General features: G+C 46.8%; 1 protein-coding gene across 1 annotated transcript in view; it reads right to left on the bottom strand.

Moving 5' to 3' along the window:
• FAXC (failed axon connections homolog, metaxin like GST domain containing) overlaps positions 1-343 on the bottom strand; it is a 65,599-nt gene extending 65,256 nt beyond the window's left edge. Inside the window, exon 1 of the mRNA XM_046677583.1 lies at positions 218-343. The gene's annotated coding sequence lies outside the window, so the exon portion shown is untranslated. The remainder of the gene's footprint in view (positions 1-217) is intronic.
• Positions 344-7,958: the final 7,615 nt, after the last annotated feature.

The following is a 7,958-nucleotide window of genomic DNA, read 5'->3' as shown; positions in this document are numbered from 1 at the left end:
GGCGGCGGCGGCGGCGGCGGAGGAGGAGGAGGAAGGGCGCGGGCCGAGGACGGCAGGCCTGGCCGGCGGGGCCCCCGGGCCCGGGGCGGCAGCGGCGGCCGCCGGCTCCCCCCGCAGCGGCCTCTCCGCGCCGCTCTTTGTGTCGGCGCCTGGAGAAGGCCGCGTGATGTCATTGCTCCCCGGGGCAGGGAACCAGAGGCGCGATAAAGTCACCTACCCCGCGCCCTGCCCCCGCCCCGCATCTCCGCGGTCCGGCGGCCTCCGCCCCGGCCGGAGCTGCAGGGCTGGGCGCGCCGGCGGCCTCCGCGCCTCCAGGCGGCACGGCCCGGAACGGCTCGGCGCGCCGGGGCTGGGGCTGCGGAGCCGGCTGGAAATGCGGCTCCCCTGGGAGGAAGCGACAGGCAGGGCCCGGATCTGCGTCCCCCAAGCCCCGCCAACCCCCAGCCCGCCCTCCGCCTCCGCCTCCGCCCCAGCCCCTCCCGCGGCCCGCGAGCGGGAGCGCGCAGGACTCACCTGGGGCGGCGCGGGGCTGCGGGCCGGAGACGCCCCTCGCGGCGCTGGGAGCCGGGCCCGGAGGAAGGTCCGGAATTAGGTTGTTCTGGCGGTCAGGAAGGCGCTGAGTATGTGCACAACTTATAACAACTCTCTTGGTGCGTTACACAATTGCCTAGGTCTTGACCATGTGCCCACGGAGAGGACATGTCTGGTTTGACAAACAACAAAAATGTTCTCTAGAGAGATGTCCCCTCTGACATAACGAGCTCGAGTCTTTCCCCTTGGAAATCATTATCAGGGAACTCGCTGATGGGGAGGGGGGAGGCGGGGAGGTGTTTTTCCTTTCCTCTTTGGTGCAGAAAATCTGTCAAACGTATGTGTGTGTTTGTGTATGGAAGAGATGAATTTTTTTTCCTTAACTTTATTTTTAAAAGTTTATAAGCACAAAGAATAGGACCGTGTTTCATAGAAGTTTATGATGTGCACACAAATTTTAGCAAGAGCGTAGATAGCTTAAATTTGTTTGAAGGAACAGAAAAAAATTCCACTGGCGGGGGGGGGGGGGGGGGTTTATCACTCTTAAGGTGAAAGGATGGAGGCAGGAACCCTCCAGACTTTTGCTGAGAGAGTAGAGATTGGGGTTCAAGGGACTCCCCCTTCCTTTCTACTTCCCCTACCACACCAGTCCCTTAGAGGAGACAGTGAGTGCAGACATATTGTTAATAAAATACCAGCCCCAACTGACATAAAAGGAGGGGCTAGCCGGAGGGTCCCAAACACCACCGTATACATTTATGTGACCTCTCAGGAGGAAGTGTGTGTGGTTGGAAGTGGACCTTCCATGAGCAGGTTGTAAGCAGTGGAACCCAAGGGCCTGTTGGAGTGACTGCAGTGGTCACCTGACTGTCTTCCAGGAAGACGGGTCAGGAAGGCCTGGTGCATAGGAAGCAGAGTAGGCAAGTTTGGGCTCAGAGCACAAATGCTCTGTGCGAGAGGAGACAAGGAGCACTGGCACCAGTGAATCTCCATTCTTCTTCCACGTCCTTCCCACAGAGCACTCAGCGTTTGCTCTCATTAAATGTTGAGCCAATATTTAAAGAATATCAGTTCGACATCTGGTACCAAATTACGTGCCCGAGTGTCTGGGTCCAGCCATGGCGATGGGCATAAATTACCTTGAGTGGAGGAAAATAGAAGGTGAAAGGGAGAATCCGTACCGACAAACCCTATGCCCAGAAAACAAGTTAGAAACCAGACGAAGTTTATATTTTGATCCCAGAGAGCCACCTACTGCGTTCCCCTCTCACAAGCACTCTGGTAGGCAGACCTGCCCTGCCCACTCCTGGAGGCCAGTGGCCCGCTGCTGGTTCCTGGGACTATCGAATAATCAGTGCGCATTATCTGGAATTTGGTTCAAATGTGGGTTAAATTTTCAGAGATACTCTGAAGTGAACATCTTTAAGAAGCAATCATAGGTAAAATAAGATCCCGTGAGAGAAGTTAAAATATAATCTTAAACAATCTGATGCAAATTAAATTTTAGCTTTTAGACCCATGGCATGGAAGAGAGATTATTAGAACTCTGGCTTGTATGAAGGTGAAAGGAGGCAGTGTAGTCTCCGAAGAGTCAACAGGCCTGAGAGTCAGGCAAAAGTTTGGTATGAGAGGGGCCAGCCTGTGGCCGAGTGGATAAGTCCCGCTCCACTTCGGTGGCCCAGGGTTTCCCCGGTTTGGATCCTGGGGGAGGACATGGCACCGCTCATCAAGCCATGCTGAGGTGGCATCCCACGTGCCACAACTAGAAGGACACACAGCTAAAAGTATACAACTATGTACTGGAGGGCTTTGGGGAGAAAAAGGAAAAATAAAATCTAAAGAAAAGGAAAAGTTTGGTATGAGAGCATCAGAACAAAGCTTTGGGGACAAGGAAGCAGCCACAGCTGCGAAGGCACAGCAGCGTTGCCAGCATTGGCCAAATCTTCATGAAAGATCTGACTGAGTCCTCCGTGGAAAAGCTGCTCCACAAAAGGGCGCAGTCCAGCCACAGAGAGAAGGGAGACTATGGCTCAAGGGCAGGACTCAGCCCCTGAGGAGTGGTGATGGTGTAATTAACAGCCAGAGGGAAGGGAACAGAGCTGGGTTAACAGAGGAGCCGAGGAGACTGGCTCTTCAAAGAATGGCTCCTCACAGTCCCCTGTGTAAGCCAGATCCCAGGCTCGACCCCCAGTGACTGTGCAGGACCCACATCCTTCAGGGTGAAGGTGTAGGGAAGTGAGCATGTCTGCCCTCCAGCTCCCCTCCTGGGGCTCCTTCAGTTAGTGAGATGGTATAAAGGCGTTGGGAGCCAGAGTGGGCTTCTTTACTCCACCCATCCCACCATCACCACCAATTCTGGCAGCTTTGGCCTCATAACCATGGACATTAGCTTCAAGCTAGAGAGATCTTGTGTTTTTTTCTTTTTCAAGGAGTTTGTTTTGTTAACAATTGAGGTATTACAAGATAAGAAAAGGGAAGGGACTAATATTTATTGAACATCTGTCTAGTGATATGTTTTTTCAGTAACTTTTCAAAACAATTTGTATTAGATAATTATTATCATCCCTATTTTATAAATGAGGAAACTGAGGCTCAGTTACTGAGGTAATGAAAGAGTCAGGATTCAAACCCAGTGTGTCTCGGCCAGCAGCCCTTTGGGCTGTCCACCACCTGTGACGTCGCTGACACCAAGTAGTGCTAGAGCGCTGTCCATGGTATTCCTTCTTTATGCCATCAGTCTGCGGCTCAATTCTGAACCATGTCTAAATCCACTGTCTACAAATCTTCAAACACCTGCGGGTTATACTGTCACCTTTTGAGACAGGTGGATCAGACAGTTCCTTATGCAGACACTGCTATGCTGTGTCACATGACTTTGCAGCCTGGCCATGATGATATGGCAAGGGACAACTAAATCACTGCTTCCCAAACTTTGCATATCTATCAACTGGAGCTCTGCCATGATGATCAAATAACGGATAATTAGATCAGTGCTTCTCAAATATTATTGTGCTTGTGAATCACTGGGGATCTTGTTAACATGCAAATTCTGGCTCAGGAGATCTGGGGTGGGGTCTGAATGTCTGCATTTCTAACAAGCTTCCAGGTGAGACCAGACCATGCTTTGATTAACAGTAGTCTAGACCACTAGCTTACGAGGAGGATCAAAAACTCTGCCCAAAGGGGACACCCCATGTTGGACGGTTCCTAATCAAACCAATCCAGTCACCATTCTTGATGGGTTTGGACACCAGACATATGGATAAATCAGTTGGGACAGCAATAGAATCAGAAATGGAAAGAAAATGAATCCAGACTTAAGAAGAACAATTAGAATAGAGTAATGCATATCCTTTCTAAGAGGTTGATCTGATGCCCAAGTGCTGGGAGCTGACGAAGGAAGCCACAAGGCAGGAGGGATGGGAGTGGGAGGTTAGGAGGTAAAGGAGGAGAAGACAGAGAATCCTGGGGGATTGGTGATATCATGGCACCTTTTTCAGGTGCCAACGCAAAGAATATAAACAAATGAGTGAAATATTTTAAAAAGTTCATTTATCCTATAAAAAATTTTCACAAGAATGTTAAACTTCCTGTTTCAAAATACAGGTTAAGAGATTTAAGACCTTGCTGCCATGGTAAGAAGTGGATGTGATGTTGGCACTATTGCTGATTTTACACAATGAAATTTAATATGCTATTTTATTACAATATCTCTGTATTATTCAAAGAATAAACAATGTTACCCTGATGGTTATTGTAAAACTTCTCTTTTCTTGGCTTGACTTATGGGGAAGAAATCTAACACTACTCTACCCAGTTATCCTGAATCCTAGCCAACATTATAGCTGGAAGCCAGTAAGTCATCATAAGGTAACCATCTACTTTCCGATCTACTGGACTTGAGTATTTTATAAATCATTATGCAACTCTCAGAAAACATTTCCTGGGGCTGGGCCGGTGGCGCAGCAGTTAAGTACGCACATTCCACTTTGACAGCCTGGGGTTTGCCGGTTCCTATCCTGGGTGTGGACATTGCACTGCTTGGCAAGCCATGCTGTGGTAGGCATCCCACATATAAACTAGAGGAAGATGGGCATGGATGTTAGCTCAGGGCCAGTCTTCCTCAGCAAAAAGAGGAAGATTGGCAGATGTTAGCTCAGGGCTAGTCTTCCTCAAAAAGAAACATTTCCTGCAAGATTGACTTGATGCTGAGAAAAGTTATGCAAATAATAACTAGGCTCAGACAAGTGAGGGGCAATTGAGAAAGTGGGTCATGAGAAGGGTTTGGGAGATTTTGAGCTTGCAGTACATTAGTTTGCTAGATCTACCATAACAAAGTACCACAGACTGAGTGGCTTAAACAACAGGAATTTATTTCCTCCCTTCTGGAGGCTAGTTCTGGAGGCTAGATATCTGAGATCAACGCGTTGGGAAGATTGATTTCTTCTGAGCTGCTTGTTAATGGCCATCATCTCCCTGTGTCTTTACATGGTCTCTCCTCTGTACATCTGTGTCCTAATCTCCTCTTCTTATAAAGACCCCAGTCATATTGGATTAGGACCACCCTAGTGACCTCATTTTACCTTAATTACCTCTTTGAAGGCCCTATCTCCACATACAGTCACACGTTGAGGTACTACTGGGGGTTAGGATTTCAACATATGGATTTCAGGAGGACACAATTCCTTGCATAACAGCCAGCCTATAGAATGTCCAAATGGAGACACCCAATGGCAACCGAGTGTGTGTACTTTAGCAAAGAGATTTGGGCCTGGGGTTGAGATGGCTGGGGTCATTAGAGGGAGTAGACATAAGAATGTGAGGGTTAATACTATGTTAGGGGAGAGAAGGGCCAAGGACAGAACCCTGAGAACACCACATTTAGAGGATGGCCAGAGGAAGAGAGGCCCATCTGATGGCAGCTCAACACAAGGTTGACATAAGGGAAGGGATATTGTAGAAATGAAACAATACTGCAACTTTGAATGACTTCTAATGAACTAACCCAGCTGGATATGCACCTCCAAGAGATATACATGCTCTGCAGACTTTATAGCCCCTGCTTGTGTATGTACCTCCCAGCTGTGATAAGATGATAACTTTGTTCTTTTGAGTTCCCTAGGAATGTGATGAAGCCTGGACAGAGATTCGATGCTGAGAGCCACAACAACTGAAAGATCTGGTATGGTGACTCCCAGTCTGTAACGCCAGAGGGTCAACATTCCTAACCCCCTCCCCTATAACCCACTGGCCTGTATAACTGCCTCAAGATTCTGTGCCACCCTTAAGATGTTTCTTTAGGACCCTAGTCCTCCATATTCTGATTTGCTATCTCATCGCTTAACAAATACCCTTTCTCTGCCACCACATTGCCTTCTCAACGGATTGGCTTTTTGTCTTGAGGCAAGCAGATCGTGCCCTTTGTACAGCAACACATCCAGAAAACTGAGATGGAGAAAGAAGTCCAGGAGGGAGGCCAGACAGGGTTCGGGGGCTGCAGAAGCCAAGGGAAGAGGGTGTCTCAAGAAAATGTGAGGTGGGATCAACAGTGTCATATACTCCCAAAAAGCCAAGTAAAAAAATTTAGCTAGCAGCACAAACATCACTGACCTTGGCAGGAGAGCACATTCAAGTGTCAAGTGAGCAGAAACTAGGCTTGAAAAATGAAGGGAAGGATGGTAAGTGCAGATAACACCTGAAACCAATTTGCCCATGAAAGAGGAAAGCAAAGCTGATAGTTGGAGGGGGAAATAAATATTTCTCTATCCTTTTAAAAAAGCATCCATGTAATTTATTTTTAATATAAATATATGAACACAGTACAGAATTCAAAAGCTACAAATAAGAATGCAATGAACAGTATATATGCCCAATATTCTCCCCTGGCCTCCTCTTGTACTCTAACTCTTCACTCTGCTCCTTGCCCCAGGGGTTGACCTGCATGAAGGACATCAATGACTTCCTTGCACTATGGCTTCTGGTTGTCCACGCTGAAACTGCCCACATGGAGTTTGCCCCATGGTGGAGATTGGAGGCCAGAAGTAGAGTAAGGAAGGGATGATTAATGTTTAGTATCTTTTCTTGCAGTGTCGCCCTAGCCATGGCTCCTATCAGGCAGCTCTCTCCACATTGCTTTCTCTGTGGGTTTCAGGAATTAAGTCCACACATTTTTCCTTCAGCAGGAGGGATGGTAGTGGCTTCCTGCTGTTGCTAGCCTTGCGGTTCTGCACTTTTGTAAATAGTCTTTTATTAAATGCTCCTCAAAATACCCAGTTTGAATGTGCCTTCAGTTTTCTGCTGAGACCCTAAGGGATAGTCTCCCTCCCAACTGTTCCTGCTACTCAGCTCTCCTCCTCAGAGACAAATACAGTCACCAGCTTCTCTGTTTATTCCCAGAAGTAGTCTATGCATTATAGAAGCATTTTCTATACGTACACGTACTTGTATATGTGTGGTTTTAAATTATTTTTACACAAATTGTGTCATTTAACTGCCTGTCCTGCACTTACTTTCTTTTCTTTTTTTATCTTAAATATAGAAATTCTAAGCTTTCTCTTTCTTTCTTAATAGCTGCATAGAATATAGCGGTTTTACATATTTAAACATATACATTGCATGTACACACATATACATACATACATATATTTCTAGAAGTGGAATTTCTGGGTCAAAGGAGCCATGCATTGTAGTAGTGATAGATATTGCCATATTGCCCTCCCCAGAGGGCAACTTATGCTTTTAGTAGTTTTGAAAGTGTCTATTTCCTCATATGTATCCTCACCGCGCATATTCTTAAATGTTTTGATCTTTCCTGATTTGGTGAGTGAGAAAGCAGTGTCCCATCATAGTTTTAAATTTGTGTTTCTCTTATTATGTGTGAGGTTGAGCGCAGTTTTTTTGAAAGATGCATTTGTATTGACTTTTCTGTGAATTGTTCATTTTTTACTGGGTTATTTTTTATTGATTTATATGAGCTCCTAGTTGAAAAGAACAACTCTTTGTGAATTGATTTGCAAATATTTTCCCCAGCTTGTTATTTTTCAGTCTTTTTTTCCTATGGCTTCTTGGTTTTCATAGTTTTAGAGAGGCCTTTTCCTCAGAGTGGGAAGTTCCGATCTATGATGTCAGATGTTCTTAGGTGACCTCAAGTGCTGGGTGTGACCGTGAAGGGAGAAGCCTATAGAGACAAGGTTCTACAGGTTGATGAGGTAGGACACAAGCCATCCACATAGACATTGGAGTTACTCAGGAAGATAGGAGGACTTCAGGAAGGGAAGAAGAACAAAGATGCTGTGATTGAGGGGAGTGACCAGAAGTGGGGTTTTGTAATAGAGGAGAAGTTGAAGACAGGAGAGCTTGAGGCTTGGAGACACGAGATCGTCTACACAGAGTACTGGCAGTGAGTGAAGAGAATGCAAACCGCATCT

The sequence above is a fragment of the Equus quagga genome, chromosome 11, assembly GCF_021613505.1.
Source record: "Equus quagga isolate Etosha38 chromosome 11, UCLA_HA_Equagga_1.0, whole genome shotgun sequence".
NCBI classification, from domain to species: Eukaryota; Metazoa; Chordata; class Mammalia; order Perissodactyla; family Equidae; genus Equus; species Equus quagga.
This window is presented reverse-complemented; position numbering and strand designations above follow the sequence as displayed.